The following is a 15,188-nucleotide window of genomic DNA, read 5'->3' on the forward strand; positions in this document are numbered from 1 at the left end:
TTCAGTCGCTGGGAATATCACTCCTATGCAGAATTTATCGTCACCAGCTTCTTGCAAGAGGTGTTCCTAAAAGAGCTGTGCTGAGTAGCTGAATGGAATGGATCTGTAGATGAAGACATTCAGGATAGAAAATAATGCAGATCTTTAAAATGCCGTGTTCTACCTTGGGGGATAGGGACAGAGGGGGAGGTATCATCATTATCAATAGCCAACAATGGTACCATAAGAGAGAAATTAGCTCAGTTTATTTCTAAAAAATCCTAGACTATCTTTCCAGCATTCAAGGTGATCTATGGCAGTTCAAAAAATAGTATGGTCCTAGGGCATACTTGGAAGATACATGCCACAATTGTTTTGCTAAAATAAAGCAAGTCTAGGTCTGGCCAAAGAGAGAAGAGAGAGAGAGAGGCTGAAAATGGTTTCAGTCACGGTATATTTTTTATTAATTTGTCAAAAATATTTATAACCAGTGCTTTTTTGTGATGGTACTCACTGGTATGGAGTCCTGGCACCTCTTTTTTGGCTGCCCATGGCAACCATTTTGTGTTGGCACCCACAGCACTTTTATCAAGGTATGAGTACCAGCACAACTGGTACAGAATGCCACAGCCCGGGTGGTAAGTGGTGCTCCTTATAGGGCACATATGCCAGTGGCTAAGGGACCTGCACTGGCTTGCTATTAGCCACAGAGCAAGTTTTAAGGTTCCACTACTAACATATAAAGCCCTGAATAAATCTGGACCACATTAACTCAAAAAACATCTTCTACTTCATTGCTAAGGGCATTACTGTGATGATCCTGTATTAGTGTAAATAGGGTAAGTGCTGTTTGTTTAGAAGATACATGGTAAGTGGAGTGAAAGAGGAGGGGGAGTGAATGGGCAGTAGAATGCTGGATGATTGGCTGAATGTTTAAAATGGCTGACAGTATAAAAGGAAGAATGTCAGGTAAATCTGGGTGAATGTGGTGTGGATGTGGTGTGGACGTTGGTGGACGTTGATGGACTTGAGAGGGTTGTTTTGGTGGGTTTTGAGAGGAGATTGTGTGGAGAGTTGGTGGATGTGAGGAGAGGGTGGAGTTCGGATTAATACTAAGACCAGTACCTCAGGAATAGATGTAACCATATGCTTAAGTGCCTTTTAAAGAAATCTTGTTATCTTTGTTATTTAATAAATATATTTGGTTTACCAAAGGCCTGATCCTTGGCTGGGGTTTCACAGACCAGAAGGGAGGGTAAGGTAAATACCAAGGCTGAAGGGAAACAAATGGTGGCAGCGGTGAAGAGAATAACACCACAAGCAGTCTGAGTAAATCAAAGGGATTGGGACAGCTTTAGCACTCAGTCACAGAGGTAACCAGATAGAGAGACTCAGGCAGAGTCTCTGGGACTACTGATTATAGGACGTGACTGGTGGTGCTGCCTAGCAGGGGGATCTGTTGAGATCTGTGCTAGAGCGGGGAGAGAAACCATATAAAAGGACAGTCCAGATTGGTGGAGTCCCTGGTGGTGCCTAGAGACAGGCAGTAACCACGAGCAGGTAGGAACCTGACAGGGAGAGCCAGGGAAGGGCGTCACAATTACATTCAACAAATGGAACCCCATTTGTTTTGCCACAGCCTGATGATTATCACGTTGTGGTCACATGGAAGTGGGCTTTTTCACTGGTGGCTCTAGTATTGTGGAATGACCTCCCTCTTGAAATATGAGAGGCTCCATCAATATGGTCCTTCTGCCAATTCCTGAAGATATACCTTTTTAGGAAAGCATTCCCTTGCACTTGAATTTCCAATTTGTTTGGTTTTAACTGTTGTAATTGTCATGTTTTTAACTGGTTTATTTTATCTATTTTAATTAAGGATGTCTTAATATTTTAATTATAATTTGGTATTTTAATTACGTATGCATGTTATAATTGATTTTATTGTGTAAACCACTTAGAAGCCATTTGGGCATATAAGCGGCATATAAATCTGATGATGATGATGATCATCATCATTATCTGGGGGGCTATTCCAAAGAGTGAACACTATAGCAGAAAAGGGCCTCTTCCTGGTCACCATAAGGTGAGCATCTGTAGGGTGAGACACAACCAGGAGGACTTAAGCAGAACTAGAACTAGTTACTATTAACATACTTATAACACCACACTCCAAATTCCCTAATGACCACTCCCAATGGCTTCAGACAGCATTTTGGACAAGATGGTACCCTGTGGCATACCCACAGAATAGCTACCAAGGGGCTGAAGCATAGTCATCCAATGTTACTTTCTGAAAGTTACCCTGTAAATAGGAGCAAGACCACTGTAAAACTGTGCCTCTCGCTCACCAAGCTGATCCAGCAAGATACCATGGTTTCTACAGTTGAGATAAAGGAAGAGTAACAGAGTCATATTGCTCCAATAAAGGTAATCTATCAGGGTGACCAAGGTCTATTCTGTTCCAAAGCCAGATTTGAACCCAGTGAAATGGATTCAGGTGTACACAACTGGGTCATGTCTTTTCCACCCAGTTCACCCACCCAGGCCTTGGTAATGCATGCCAGATCAGCTCCCTCATCCACTATCAAATCAACCTGGCATTAACAGCATCAGCAAGCTTAGAGAGCACAGTGCTACATTTACCAGATTCCCAAAGGATGGAGAGAGGGCCAGAAGAGGGTATGGCCAACAAGCATCTATACCTTCTTCTCAGAAGACCCATCTTCCCCCAGTGCCCTGTCCATGATCACCGTTATAGAGGTTTCTTTAGTCCTCCCTGAGGAAATGTGGCCTTGATAGAAAAAAGGCTCCCCACCACTATCCTATAATGTAGTATTGAAGTAGAAGGTAAGGCTGGGTTCCGGAGTCTATATTAAAGTCTGTGATGTTGTGTCATTGCTTTTTCCCCCCTTTTCGGAGCATGTGCTTTTTCTGAACACTGGGATGTCATAATGCTTTGTAGGATTGCATTTATGAGAAGGGATGGCCCAACCATTGGGCTGGTAACATTACAGATGGATTCAGATGGGGAGGATGACTTTAAGCCCCTTGCAAAACTGATATTTTAGGTAACTGCTACACGGGCAAAAACAAGTAGAGTGAGTGCTCCAGAGAAGACCTGAGCCCTGCTCAGAGAGTGGGGATGACTAGACATGTTGTGCCCCCTTCCCCCTCATACACCATCACTGTTCCCTCCACAAGTTAGAGGGACCGGTTCTGAAGTTGGGGAGTCTTTTCTACTGATGTAAGCTCCTAGTGTTTTGCCATTCCCGTTGGTAAAATGGGGTGAATTTGCCCCACTCCATTAATCTTGAGAGGCTTCCTCCTGAAGGGAATGGACAGGAGCGAAACTTCAGTTGGCCTAATCGGGCCAATCAGGATGGGGCTAGTGTTCAGCTTTATAAGGCTGGTGCTGCTCTGCATCTGCAGCATCTCTCCCACCCCAAAGCAGCATGGGCTTTTCCTAATTGCCCTCTGTGGGATTTTTTTGGGTGTCCTTGATTGACTTCTGGGCATCTTTTTTTGCCTATTCCATACTGTCCTAAATTGTAATTGGCTTTTGAAGCATTGGGGTGTTCTGGATTGGCTGTTGCTTAACTTTGTTTGGCATTTAGGGCAAGTCCACACATGGGCAGGATCCCAAATTCAATCACTGTTAAAACCACATCTTCTACCTTTGAGTTTATGCCAAACAGTCCGTATCTGAGGAAATTTGAGGTTGGTCTTTTACATCCCAAGCCGCTGCTTCCTGTTCATACTGAGCTCATTCTGAGGTAATTCTGAGTTCTAGCATGATATAATTTCTCTTCCTTTGGCCCACCTTCCCATTACTTAAGGTCCTCCCCTTCTTTGAATGCTCTTCATGTGTGAGCAAAGGAATGAACTGCCCAGATGTGTGTGAATCTCCCCTCCCCTAGGGAACTGAGTAGAAATGCTCTTGTGGTCTTGCAGTCCTGTGGGATTCTCATGTATATATGCATGCATAAGCATATATCACATTATTATTATTTTTAAAAAAGAAAAGAAACAATGGCAGGCCAATTTCCCTGATAGCTGCCAGAAGTTGATGCAACACTGCAGAAGAAAAATAAGGACAACTGAGAAGCCAGAGGATGCAGGGGACATGGATGGGAAGGAACACTGATTTAGGGAAGGGAGAAGAAAATAGCAGCAGCCCAGTAATCAGGTAACTGCAAATTGGAGTTTGATTTTTTCCTCTTCTTTTTATGTTTTCCCAGGTTCAGAGAAATCCAAATTGACTATAAAGAAAAAAAAAGTGAGATGGATGCAGCATGAGGGAAATGTCATGTAGGTGATGTCCACAAAACTGAGGCTCGGACAGCCTTGAATACACAATAAATTCTGGTGTGGATGAGTCCTTAGTGTGGGCAGGTAACAGTACTCTTGGGAATGACAATGATAAACACCCTGAGTTGTTCTTGGGTGAGAATTTGTCACCTTCCAGTGGCTTGGTGGATCCTTGCGTTGGTGCTCTTGGAGTCTCACCTATGCACTCTGCTGTATGCTGGACACTGGAGGGTAGGGTGGGCACTGGTTGGGTACCCATATCCACCAGAGCTTGGAAAAGTTACTTTTTGAACTACAATTCCCATCAGCCCAATCAAGTGGCCATGCTGACTGGGGCTGATGGGAGTTGTAGTTTAAAAAAATAACTTTTCCAAGCTCTGATATCCACTGTTCCCCTAGCCAGAGAGGGGAAAAAATGCCTCCCATCACCCACTAGTGGTGATGAAGTTGACTGGGAGGGGGGGTTCTGCTCAGAGTGAAACAAGAGATGTTCCTCTCTTTGCTCACACTTAGTCCACATACCCACACTTTCATAGATAGGAAGATTGGCTGAAAATCCTAATGTTATGGTAATAAATATAACATATTTTGTCTCTTGTGTCTTCTGGATGTGCAGCCAAAGAAGCTTGAACTGCCAGAGTTCTAAATCACACAGACAGCCTACATGAGTAGAGCAAGATTCCTGCTGCAGATGTTTGCTTCCAACTCAGGGAGGGCAACAAGGATAGTAACGAGTGATGGACTAGCACAGTGTTCTTCAACCTTAGGTCCCCAGATGTTGTTGGACTACAACTCCCATCATCTCCAGCCAGCTTAGACAATGGTCAAGGATAATGGAAATTGTAGTCCAACAAAATTTGGAGGTTTTAGATTGAGGAATGCTAAACCATATGTCAACACTCTCCTGCATGTGCAGCTGTGCCCCTCATCTTTAGAAAATGGATCATCCTTAGATTTTTTTGGGGAAAACATGCTTATGGAAAATAGTGCAATATTTCCCTTAGCTCCTTTGATGAGTGGGATCATTTGTACACATTAACCAGAATTCATTTAGCTGATTCAGTGAGAAAGAAATGGATGCTGTTGCCATTCCGGATTTCCTAATTGCTGCATTCATGTTGGCTTCTCACACTCTTAAATAATGAATTTTATTTTTTTCATGTCTCAGAGTAGAATGGCTGAGTTGATAAAATATGAATGTCATTTGTTTCCTTGTAGCTTGTAACTTTTACAGCCATTCTTTCCACTATCCCTGTCTGAATTGTTGACTTTTCCTCCAAGTCTGCAGCAGTTCAGGGTGTATTAATATATATACATAAATATCGTGCTAGGAAACCGGAAGTTTAACCCATGCTGTGAAGCAGGAAAAAGGCATTAAATATTAAAAGTCGACCAAAATATTACTTTTGTAGAATGCTAAATGGTTGCTTCACAAACAAACAAGGAGGAAATGTTCTTTTTACTTAATTCTTTTAAAAATGTTCAGTGAGAGAAGCACAATTTTTCTTTTCCCTACTTCTGTAGGGGGACATCATTTACAAGACTGGGTTAAGGTGACTGGGGCACTGGCACAATTCTCAAAATACTCCCCTTACCCAAAAAAAGGGATGAATGAAATAAGGTACCAGAAAATATGTTTTTTGTATCTTAGAGTCAAAAATGTAATTATTATATAAACTTTCATAGACTACAAGAAATACTCCAAACATGCTTCACAACTCTGAGCAAAATGTAAATGTTTGGCAACCTTAATAAGCAAAAAAGATAATACTCTAAGCACGTGCACTTTCATATTTTAAACTCACTTATCCTTTTTGCTTACTTCCTAACTTGGGAACTTGGGTCAGTCACCAGTTCTCAGCCTAACCTACCTCACATGTTGTGAAGATACAAAAGGAGGCATAAAACGGCAGCAAAAGGGGAGTAAGAGAAATCCAAACTAAAGGAAGTCAGGGTAATTTACACTATTCCAAACTATTGAGGAGTGGAGATACTGCCAGCTGAGCTGTCCTGAGCCTGGCAGAAAGAAAACAACCCTTTAAAGGAGAGTTTTACTTACAGCACCCTTTTTTTCCAGTGTAAGTTTCACTGGGTTGCTAGGACATGTGAGTGAGCCAAATGGAGTTTGGAAAATAGGGGTAAGGCTCCACTTGCAATGCTCTTGCCACTCTCCTGGAATGCCCCCTTTTCATTACTTACTTCCTTTTCTGCTCAGTGAGCTTTGGTTGAGCTGGCTGAGCCCTGACTGAGCTGGGATGGAAGACTTATGCTGGTGTACCTCTGGCTGATCTGGGATGAGGGGCTGCAGCTGGATAAGCCCTGGATGAACCCTGGCTTAGCCAAAGATCCACCTATTCCAAACTCCACTCATCCCAAGGGATGCTCAGTTTGGATTGCTCTCTTACTGCTTGTATCATAGGCATGGCATTTTGGTTCCTTTAACCAGAGCAATGTAACTTTGTACTATAAAGGTCTTTATTTTTCTGGGTGCTCCACCCCTGCCAATTAGTACAGCTCTGAAGTTTCAACCAATCTTAATCTAGTTTGATTATTGCATGATTTACCAATGCATAAGTCTTACTTGTGTTCAGTTGCACAAGGGATTGATTCCTAAGAGGAGGTATATTGGGCTTATAGCCATTGGGAGTGAGGGGACTATGGCGTACTTTACTTTAATTTCTAATTTTAATTTTTACTATTTTAATTTTACAGGTAAAATAGTACGGAATTCCTAATTGCCTAAAAAAATAAAACCTGTTCCAATTTCCAATATTTTGCTCCAACAGCAAAACTGTTGCTTTCATGCTGACATACTTCTAGTACATCACTACAATGCAGAATGGACAGACACTTTGGGTTATATCCAAAGTAGTGCTAAGGAAAGTATCCCTTTAGTGCCAGGATTTCCACTTGTGCAGTTTTCCCCTCTCTCCTCCCCCTTGTTCTAAGGGCTCCCCCAACCATCTGGAGCAAATTTAGGGAGGGTGTGGGGCACACACGGGAGGAGGAGAGAGGGGTCCTGTGGCACAAGCAGAAATTCTTGCACTGATGGGACACATTAGTTGGATATCACTCTTTGTATGTATTGTGTATCATAATTCCTAAACACCTAACATACAATACTTGCAAAATGTGTTTTGTAACAGTATTTGTCTGTCCATAAATAAATAAATAAAATTTTATTTGTTAGTCGCCTATCTGTCCAAATTAACGGACACTCTAGGCAACTTACAGCAGCAACAAAATACAATACACAATACAATAAAATACAATACACAATACAATAAAATACAACCACATTCATCAATTAAAACTAACATCAAAAACATCAGTTAATACATTACAAACTAATCTAGCTCGAAGTTCCTGTAGGCCTGCCTGAATAGCCAGGTCTTTAAAGCTCGGCGAAAACTCATCAGGGAGGAGGCATGTCAAAGATTGTAGGGGAGAGAATTCCAGAGGGTGGGAGCCACTACCGAGAACGCCCTCTCTCTGGTCTGCACCAGCCGAGCTGTTTTGGCTGGTGGGACCGAGAGGAGATCCTGGTGGCTGATCTTGTGAGGCTGCTTAATTGGTGATACTGGAGGATGTCCTTTAGATAAACCGGGCCGAAACCGTATAGGGTTTTAAAGGTCAATACCAACACCTTGAATTGGGCCCGGTAAACCACTGGTAGCCAGTGAAGATCTATCAACACCGGGGTGATATGTTCCCGGCGACGGCTATGCGTAATCAAGCGTGCCGCCGCATTCTGCACCAGCTGGAGTTTCCGGACCGTCTTCAAGGGTAACCCCACGCAGAGCGCATTACAATAGTCTAAGCGAGAGGAGACCAGGGCATGTATCACTCGTGGGAGTAGCTATATGTGAAGGTAGGGTCGCAGCCTCTGTATCAGATGTAATTGATACCAAGCTGCCCGGCTCACTGCCGAAACTTGAGCTTCCATGGACAGCTGGGAGTCAAGAATGACCCCGAGGCTGCGGACCTGATCCTTCAGGGGTAATCTCACCCCGTTAAACACCAAGTCGATGTCTCCCAACCTTCTCTTATCACCCACGAGTAACACCTCGGTCTTATCGGGATTTAACTTCAGCCTGTTCTCACCCATCCAGGACTCCAGGCACTTGGACATGGTCTCCACAGCCAACTCTGGTGAGGACTTGAATGAGAGATAGAGCTGAGTGTCATCCGCATATTGGTAACACTGCAGCCCAAAACTCCTGATGATGGCTCCCAGCGGTTTCACATAGATGTTAAATAGCATGGGGGAGAGGATAGAACCCTGTGGCACTCCACAAGTGAGAGGCCAAGGGTCTGAAACCTCATCCCCCAATGCTACCCATTGGTACCTGCCTGAGAGATAGGAATGGAACCACCGTAAAACAGTGCCCCCCATCCCTAATCCCTCTAGGCGGTTTAACAAGATACCGTGGTCAACGGTATCAAAAGCCGCTGAGAGATCCAGGAGGACGAGGAAGGTATATTCTCCCCTATCCAACGCCCTCCTCATATCATCTACCAGGGCGACCAAGGCTGTTTCAGTTCCATGTCCAGTCCTGAAGCCCGACTGGAATGGATCTAAATAATCCGCTTCATCCAAGTGCGTCTGTAGTTGTTTAGCCACCACTCGCTCTATCACCTTGCCTAAGAATGGTAAATTAGAAACTGGGCGAAAGTTGTTCAACTCTTGGGGATCCAAGGAGGGCTTTTTCAAGATGGGACTTATCACTGCCTCCTTGAGGGCTGATGGCATTGCACCCTCTTCCAAGGATGCATTTACCACCGCCTTGATCCCATCGCCCAGTTTCTCCTTGCAGCTCACAATGAGCCATGAGGGGCAAGGATCGAGCAGACAAGTGGTTGGCTTCACAGTAGAGAACACCTTGTCCACTTCCTCAGTGAGAAGAGGCTGAAACCGCTCCCAACGGACCGGAATGCAACTGGCCAATTCTGGCCCACTACTTGTACCCACGGCGTGCGGAATCGTGCACTTCAGACGCTCGATTTTATTGGCAAAGTGCTTAGCAAATATGTCACAGGAGACTTTAGAATGTTCCATGGGTTCCTGCGCAACTGGACCGACCAGGCTTCGGACCACTTGGAACAACCTCCTGGGACAACATTCTGCCGATGCAATCGAGGCAGCAAAGAAATCCCTCTTTGCTGCCTTTGTTGCCACATGGTAGGCCGCTATTGCTACTCTAACCAGTGTCCGATCGTCTTCAGTGCGAGACTTCCGCCACCGGCGCTCTAGTCGTCTCACCTCCTGTCTCAGACCTCGCAACCGAGGTGTGTACCAAGGTGCTGTCTGAGTTCTGTTCAGGGGGAGAGGACGATTCGGAGCCACTTGGTCTACCACCCTGGTAATCTCCCTATTCCAATCCACTACCAGGGTTTCAACCGAGTGACCTTCTGACAGCTCCACATCTCCCAGCGCATTCAGGAATCCCTTAGATTCCATCAGGCGTCTGGGGCGGACCATCTTAATAGGTCCTCAACCCCTGCGGAGGGTGAGTGGCATTGAGAGGCCTATATTTACCAGATAGTGGTCTGACCATGACACGGGGTTAGAAGAAACAGCCCCCATTTTCAGAGCACTACCCTCCCCTCCCGAGACAAACACAAGGTCAAGAGCATGACCGGCTACATGGGTGGGCCCTATATTACTAAGGTGCAGTTCCCAAGAAGTCATGGTTTCAATGAAATCCCGAGGGGCTCCCATGAGAGTGGTCTCAGCATGTACGTTGAAATCCCCCAAAACTAATAAGTTGGGGGAGAACAATCGCACAGCCGAGACCACCTCGAGCACCTCGGCCAGGGAGTCTGCTGTGCAGCGGGGTGGGCGATACACAAGCAGAATCCCTAAACTGCCCTTTGGGCCCAACCTCCAGTACATGCAATTGACAAACTTGGGCTCGTGGAGGGGAGATCTGGCAAAAATCAAGGACTCCTGATAGATCACTGCCACCCCCCTCCCCGCCTACCAATCCTCGGCTGCTGTACATATCGGAACCCAGCTGGACACATGGCCTCAAGTATGGGAGCCGAGGCCTCGTCCAGCCAGGTTTCCGTAATACATACCAGGTCTGCATCCTCATCCAAGATCATATCGTGGATGAGAGATGTCTTCTGTACCACAGACCTGGCATTACATAACAGCAGTCGAAGATTGGATGGAGTCCTGCATCCCCCAGTTATCGTCTGGTTGTGTGCAGGCCCGGAACAAGGGATGGGTATAACATATCTATCCCTTGTTCCCCTAAATTGGCGTGGCCTGCCACCCCCCCTCCAGGATCTGCCGCCCAGCCGTTTAATATAGTGGCTTCCCACTCCTCCCACAACATTCCCCCCCGGTTTACACATGCCCTCCCCCCTGTCTACCGATCAGGCAGGCCCACCACCCCCAATAAATACGTTTAAAATAATCCGTATCCTCCCTGTTCCGCGTTGTGAGGCTGGTTCACCTGCAGCCAAGATCTCCAACAGTTGAAAAAAAGTCTCTGCCCTCTTGCTTCTTGTATCTCCACAACGACTCTTCCCATCCTGCTCAACTGCCGTCTCCGCTCCCCCGCTGCCTCTCCAGCACAGCCAACAACTCCATCCTCAGCTCCGACTCCACAACCCGAGCCCCTGTGTCACATCCGCTGCTGGTCGCCAATCCAAGGGGACACCGGCCCCCCCGAGGAGTAAACAACAGCCGTGGGGGAACGCAGGCCACAGCGGCGGCAACGGGAGGTCCCAGCAATGACAGCCAGCGAAGCCCAGTCCGCAACAGGAACACAGCTCGCAGCGATGGAAGGCTGCAGCAGCGGCAAGAAAGCACAGCCGCAACGGGAAGCACAGCAGCGGCGGCAAGGAGCACAAGCCACGGCAAGCAGGCAGCGGCGGCAAAAGAAGGCCGCCGCAGCAGCAAAAAGCACAGCCGCAGCGGGGAGCACAGTCACAGCAGCGGCGGCAAAAAAGCACAGGCTGCGGCAAAGCAGGCTGCAGCCGCAGCAACGGCGGCGGCGGAAAACCCCAGGCCGCGGTGAAAACACAAGCCGCGGCAAGAGCAGCAGCGGCAGAGCCACAGGCCCCAACAGCGGCAACAAGGCGGAGGAGCCACAAGCCACAAGGGGGGGATGCGCCAGCAGCAGAAGGCACCAGCCTCACAGCACCAGGTAAGTCTGTCTGCGGCGTTCCTGGAGTCGGCGTTCTTATTGCCAGCACTTCTTCACCTACCTCACCAAGTTGCAGGAGGCAATAAGGGGTGGCCAGATAGAATAAAAAAAGTGGGGAGGAAAGGCACTTACGCGCGTTCTGTCCAAACCCCCAGGGATGTTGGAGATGTTAAAATTTCAAAGACGGCGGAGCTCCACACATTGCATCCTCCTGCTCCGCCATCTTCGCCAACTGTCCATGAGTCCGGTGTGGCAGGGGACAATCTGTTTGAAGGGCTGTGTGGCCTGGTTTTATGATAAGGTTCCATAACAAGGGAAAGCAAGGGACTTGAAGTTGCCCATCAACAGTTAGCATCTGGACAGCAGATTGAGCAGGCACATAGGTCACCTGTTCACATCTTTTTCCCACTATGCTGAGATGTGTTGTAGATCTATTTAAAGTATAGTAATAATATTTAAATGTGCATATAAATTAGCATATGCAAATGTTATGCAAATCTGTGCCCTATCTTGTGTTGATGCATTTTCTGGCTGTGTGTAAATGGCCACCCTAATGTAGCTCTCAGATGTCTGACTCTCCCTGCGACATGTCCCCATATCAAAAGACTGGCATCTTCAGACTATAGGGTATGTAAAGCAGCCCTTGGAAGTATTCAAATGAACAACAAGTTCTTCTTGGTCCATGGTAAGAATGGGAAGCCTCCTATTTCATCTGGGTGAGCAAGGAAGGATTTCTATGTGCCGATTTGCCCTGATACATGTTCTGAGGGCGGTGGTTGAGGTTGCTGAATTGGCTTTCCTATTCACCCAAATGTGAAGCTATTTGTCCTTAAGAGGTCAATGAATCTGCTCAACTTTCCTCATACCAAGATTTGTGGGACCTCTCTCTGCACAGCCAGTTCTGTTGTGCAATAAATGTGAGTCAGTTTCCTATTTCCCCCCTCCTCAGATAGGAAGTGGTTCTCAGAGGCATGCAGTTTTGCTATATGGAAAGTAGACTGGAAAGAAACAGTAGGGACTGTATGGCTTTATTCTTTATCTATTTATGGCCCTCAAGCTACCCATTCTGGAATAGTTCCACTGAACACCAGGATAAATTATTTGAGAACTGGAGCCTAGCCATATGGTTGCATAGTTTCTTTTGGCTGCGACTGTTGTATCTGCATTTGTAAAGGGTGAGATGTATAAAGGTTTAGAAATTGTATAGGAAATGCAACATACATATTGATGGTGATTTTGGTGAAGGGGGACAAGGGCAGATGTGTCTATATTTATTTTTGGAGAAGATGCATTTGTCCAGAGCAATTTGTGCCATTTAGTTTCTTTACCTTGGAGAAAGCTGTAAACCTTTTATGCCTGATGAATAATTTAATGCTAAATGTCTCCCAATCCCCAATATTTACTGATCTGCCTAAATTAATTGGCTACACCAATGCTTTTAAGGAGAACATTATTATAAGATCTCAGAGGCATATTTCTGAATCTGGAGCTGAGATTCAATTTGCTTCTGCACGTGCCATTCCCACATGCATAAATAGCTCAGGAGAGTGACTAGATAAATAAATGACCCTTTTCTGTCTTTCTGCTTGCAGGATTTAAGGTAACATAGTTCAAATAAACCAGACAATGCTTATTTGTTTTCATCACACTTTTGAAAAATATGGCAAGGGATGCAGCCTCATGAATCAGATTATGTTGCCACTGAAGAAGGTATGGGTGTGTCCACTGCCTACCTAAGAGGGCTGATTTTTAAACAAAGCAAAATGTTTCCTAAGGGAGAAAGTGTGGAAGTTCAAGCTCAGATTTGTTGTGGATTGTGGCCTGATCTAAAATGGGTCACAACAGAAGCAATACCACCATACAAATATATTCATTTTTATTTCTTTAAAAATTCAATATACTGCTTGACTGTAATAAAACCTCACAGTGGTTTACAAAAACGCGTGCACACTAAAATTGTCAATAAAAGAGAAACAGGTACTTCAAAATATTCAAAAATTAATTAAGCTTAAAAATAAGCTAAAAACAGATTAAAACACATGTCACTTCTACATGTCTGGATAGGCTTGCTTAAACAAAAATGTTTTCAGCAGGCACTGGAAAAAGGGCATCAAAAGTGCCTGTCAGATGTCAACGGGCAGGGAGTTCCAAAGTGCAGGTGCTAAAATGGTGAAAAAAGAAAGAAATGGTCCCCAAATGTATGTTTGAATTAAAAGATCAGTCCAGGTCTGAAAAAGGTGAAGACTGTTCATTTTATATCATACAATGGTGAAGGTGCTGCCATGAGCTCCTCCTGGAAGGAAGGAAGGGATATAATAATAATAATAATAATAATAATAATAATAATAATAATAATAATAATAATAATAATAATAATAATAATAATAATAATAATAATAATAAAATAGGGGTGATTCTAACAGTTATTGGTCAAGTATGCTGTGAGCAAAGCAAGGAACAACCTCATTTCATGCAAATACAGCATTTCAGGGCAAACCACTGAAAAGGACTGCAGGGTGATCTCACTTAGGAAGAAAGGGCTCTTATATCCTGTATGTGCATCATTTTGGATTTACAGGACTATATGAAGCTGTTTGATTGTGGTCAGACTATTTTCTGTCTAGTCCACTACTGTGTACTTCATGGGTGGGGTCAATTTTGCTGCCCAAGGGCCACATTCTCTTATGGGCAACCTTTCATGGGATGCACATCACTGGTGAGCCTGGCCAGATGAGTGGAGCAACAGATGTGACTCTTGCCTTTGTAGTCAGCTACCTTCAAGCCATGCAAAATTCAGAGGTTTCACTTCATTTCTACACACACCTCTCTCCATCCACACAAATAAGAGGCATTATCACAATTCAAGGACAATCCCAACCAGGCAGAAACACCCAAGAAGGCAGTGGAACAGGGCTAGTGAGGAGGATACCACAGGAAAGGCCTGTTTGCTGTTAACAAAGGCAGACTATTTGATCTTTGTTAATAACATTGCTCTAGCTATCTTGGGACCGGGATTTGAAATTAATAGATCTAAGTAGCCATGAAAAATGATCTAAAATCATACTGCTCATTTGGGCATTGAACATATCCAAGTGTCTGTTGACGTGTGTGCGTTGTTGCGTGAAACAGCATACATTACATTGGAGTTAAGTTGAGCAAGAAACTTCTTCAGAGCATTAGAGCATGTTAAGAGTCTTTATTAAGACATTATGGCCAAAGGCTTAAGAGTAAATACATGTAGAGTTTCTTCAGTCACCCCCCTTCTGGTACCTCTCTCTCCAAAGGTAAACACAGAAGACAACCTCTCAGTTCAGAGGCAATACACAGAAGACTCAGCTTAACACAGATAGCTGCTAGAACTTTTCCCAGTTTATCTCGATGGCTACCATAGCAACGGCCTTGACAGTCCGTTCCCAGACTGGGCAAAGACATAACTCCCCCTAGTTACAGTTTTTTTCAGACTTGATGGAAAGCAGACTCAATGACAGTGCGGTTCAATGGTCAACAGTGTCGGCATTTCAACCTTGCTAAGAATTCTCACCTGAATGTCACATTTGCAGCTGTGCCAACAGCAAGTCTCTCGCTGGAAGAAAAGAAGCCTCCACCTTCAGGTCCTGCTGCAAGACTAACATACAGTCTCATCATCTCTGATTCTCCTCGCATTTGCTAATTCAACCACTACTCTCTTCCATCAATGGAAACAAGTCCTTATGTTACATTAGCTTTTAGGACACAGCC

The sequence above is a fragment of the Rhineura floridana genome, chromosome 7, assembly GCF_030035675.1.
Source record: "Rhineura floridana isolate rRhiFlo1 chromosome 7, rRhiFlo1.hap2, whole genome shotgun sequence".
Classification (NCBI taxonomy): Eukaryota; Metazoa; Chordata; class Lepidosauria; order Squamata; family Rhineuridae; genus Rhineura; species Rhineura floridana.